The sequence below is a fragment of the Terrapene carolina genome, unplaced genomic scaffold, assembly GCF_002925995.2.
Source record: "Terrapene carolina triunguis isolate 2854851 unplaced genomic scaffold, T_m_triunguis-2.0 Scaffold461, whole genome shotgun sequence".
NCBI classification, from domain to species: domain Eukaryota; kingdom Metazoa; phylum Chordata; order Testudines; family Emydidae; genus Terrapene; species Terrapene triunguis.
In genome coordinates this window covers 410,420-410,660 of record NW_020664812.1, presented here as the reverse complement: position 1 = coordinate 410,660, position 241 = coordinate 410,420, and positions in this window count along the sequence as shown.

Genomic DNA, 241 nt, shown 5'->3' with positions numbered 1-241 from the left:
TTATTGTGCATAATGTGCAGATATTGATGCTGCTGATTTCTTTCTGCTAGGGTGGAGTCAGACCAATTTTCTTTAAAAGAAACGTAGTTTTAAGTCTTTTGTATTTTTATACTAAATCTATTCTGTGTTCTTTAAAAGAAACAAAGAGAAATGTATTTAGTAAAGCCAGGGTGGTCTTGCTTCTTTAGACTCAGGCCTGGTCTACACTACGACTTTAATTCGGATTTAGCTGCGTTAATCC